Source organism: Ambystoma mexicanum, chromosome 5q (genome assembly GCF_040938575.1).
Source record: "Ambystoma mexicanum isolate Mex_15411 chromosome 5q, UKY_AmexF1_1, whole genome shotgun sequence".
NCBI classification, from domain to species: Eukaryota; Metazoa; Chordata; class Amphibia; order Caudata; family Ambystomatidae; genus Ambystoma; species Ambystoma mexicanum.
In genome coordinates, this window is record NC_090933.1 from 483,394,350 (window position 1) to 483,397,682 (window position 3,333).

At 42.6% G+C, this 3,333-nt stretch overlaps 1 pseudogene; it reads left to right on the forward strand.

The window, feature by feature from the left end:
• The first annotated feature begins 674 nt into the window (after positions 1 to 674).
• Positions 675 to 1,604, forward strand: LOC138498594 (BCL2/adenovirus E1B 19 kDa protein-interacting protein 2-like; annotated as a pseudogene).
• The last annotated feature ends 1,729 nt before the right edge of the window (positions 1,605 to 3,333 follow it).

The window sequence follows — 3,333 nt, forward strand, 5'->3', positions numbered from 1 at the left end:
ATACTATTTGCATATATGGTATTTGGATCTTCATGAAGACATACTGCCATAATAAATGTACACAATGATTATTCTGCAATTCAAGGCTGCTGTGTCTGCATTTGTCTCAAATTTGTATTGCCCGCATATCGTTTTAATATATGGGTTTAATGAAACTAACTTCTTTGAATGTCTTTGAATGTCCAGAGGCTACAGGGCCTCATCCGGTGCACTAATGTCTTTACAGCCTCGAAGAAGTCAGCACATCATAAAGCCTCAAGCATTTTGTTAAATTACAGTGTGACTAGGTATATGCATATCTCAAGGGTCAACCATCAAACACAAAAGAGGGATGACCATTTCAAAGCGCAGGCCCGAAGAAACGAAATTCATCCACACTGGGATCGACCCATTCGACAGGTAGGGCCTAGTCCAGAGTCAAATCCAGCCCCAGGTCATTAATTTACTAAATATATATGCTCCCACCGATCATTAACATTGCATAAGAGTTATTTATGAACCTGTTGGGGCAACAACGACATAAATCCAGGTATCAATACATGATGACATGCATCATGGAGCAGTCACTGCAGCAAACTGCTGAGGATCCAAAAATGCAGCTTTGGGACCAAGAGTAATCTTCCAGATCCCTGAAACATCAGGAGTCTTTGGCTGCCACAGAAGACAAGTTAAGAATGGAAGGAATGGAGCTTAAAGAGCAGTGGCAAGATGAGGATTTTCCCAGGCCATTGCCAGAGGACAACCACATTGAAGATGCTCTGTTTGCAACTGGAAGAGAGTGACAATCTGCTACAAACCCTTTGGAAGAGAATGGAAAAGCAAGATCCAGGAAGAAATGATCTGCTCCAAATATCAGTTTAACACTGGATCAAATTGATGACTTCATCCTGTCAGAGGACTTGGAAGAAAGTGGAGACCTTGCTTTGGAGGATGCAGACACTTTTTGAGAACAGTAACGCATTTGAAGGGGAAGATGATCTTGCAAAACCAAACCCTACTGAAATACTTTGAAAAAATTCTACCTCAGAATAAACTGCAGCAGAAGGGACTGAAGAAGGTAGATGCTGCCATCTGTTTCGTATTGGAGATCAGCATAACAGGAAGGATTTGACATCAATCGTTCCTTATAAAAAAAAGTTATTATTCATGGAGGTTATTATGGTGATGGATTGAACACCATTATTGTATTTGCTGTTTGTTTTATGCCTGACAGTGGTCAGCCTACCTATCGATACTTCATGGAAACTCTTTTTAAGGATGCTGGTAGCCACAAGCAACATGATAGTGTATTTACATGGTTCCACTACGCAGCAAAAAAGGCCAAGTCCTTGGCAGACTCAGGAAATGCTATAAACAGATGGATGGAAGATTTTGTAAAAATCTGAAGGCCTTAATCATAGTTCATTCTTCCTAGTTTATCAGAACTTTTCTGGCCATCACAAGACCGTTGATTAGTTCACAATTCAGCAAGAAAATCAAATATGTATTCAGCTCACTGAGCTATCTGAGCTCATACCCATGCGGTAGTCAGCATACACGAATGCATCAAACAAGTTGACAAAGAATTGAATGGTAAGTAAGAAGATGAAACGAGTGGGCAATGAGTGACAAGCCCATGATGAGGAAGACTGAAGAATGTGCAGATGGAGCAATGCTTACATTTTTTTCTTGTTTGCATTGTGTTTGACTGATCTCTTGGTAATGTTCTGTTACACAAAATGCCCTGACACTGCATTAAGGGTCCTCTCGAGCAAGTAATATCAAAATGACAGTAGTCCAAAAAGGAGCATACACCAAGCAAGAAGTAACACTGTTTATTGCAGTATACAGACACACCTGGGAGACCACAATTCTATCAGCACAGTGGAACAGAACTGAAAGAAGGGAGATGTCAGAGCCGGCCACTGCAATACATTTTCTTTTTTTAGAGTTAAACATTATTAGCATAAAACAAAGCTAGCAACACTATTTAATGACCCTAACAAGCTTATTGGAGGGACTATGTCAGTCTCCTATAGCAAGACATACGTTATTGAAGCTTGATTGGAGCAAGCCCTCTTGACCCTTTCTGCCAAGACGTTGCAAACCTTTCCGAACCACCCCACAATGAAAAACATTTTTATATCATATTTGTGCTGACCACCAGAACTATATCTGTCTGCCAGTGACCAGTACTCATGAAAAACACAATGCAACCAGGGTATGGCAATGAAGAGACACTGACACAGCAGCTAACCTATGAGGTGCATCGCTGACATCAGCAAGGACACAAAAGACTGTTGCACTGTCAGTACATCAAAATTCTCCACCTGATTGGTCCCCTCCCAGCTCACTCCCTCACCTCACAGACCTCTTACCAGGCCCGTCTGCCAACGGGCGATTTCAAACCGCTAACCCCACTGCGATGCTTCTTCAATTTACCTGTGTTTATTAATTAGAACTGTTCTTTTCCCAGCGAGGGCCCAGGAGCCTGGCTCACTGACCTCGAAAGTATCGTCTGTTTCCCCCCCCTCCCCCCAGTGACTACAGTCTCCTGGGAACATTCGCTTTGCAATATTTCTCCAGCACGCTGCAAGGACCGAGTGTTTGAGAGCTTCATGTTTGGCGTGATATGCACAGTCCGTCAGTGTGAGATCTCAAGTGGCTTACTTACCTGTGGCCTGCAGGATATATATCCTCATGGCTGTTGTATGGCTCACAGTATACTGTGCCTTTCCTGCTAACCATAGCCCCTGTCCAAGGGTCTCTGTCCCTCCAGCTACCATCTTGGGTACCCTCGCGCCTACTACATCCCACAAACTCCTCAAGCTGCATCCATACACATTGTACAAAATGTCCATGGTGCAGCTATCAGCAGTTTCTCTCCCTTTAGGGATGCCCACTCCCCTTACCCATCACTCCCATCACTCCCGCAACTGATAAGTGTGCCCCCCCACCCCTATACAGGGCTGTATCTAGGAACTATTTACTACTGTATCAGTTTGCCAATCCCATTGTCTTTTTAAAGGCAATGCCTCTAAACATGTTTTACAAATAGTACAGTGTGAGTCGCCACACACACAACTTAAATGTTCCTCCAGTAGTCTTTCCACAACTCTATTGACATTCCCACCTTCCTAAATAAGCCCCTGTGCTTGTTTTGAACCCATTGTTGGACTTCATTATACAAAACAAAGTGAGATCAAATGGGTGACATTTGTAGGATTCTCCCAGATGAAGGCAGACTAGAAGGAGATGGTGAACTTATGTTTGTATGTTACTTCATTTATATTACTTGATATACATGTCAATTATTGTTATATACTTAACGCTGCAAATCAATTCTGGCAAGCA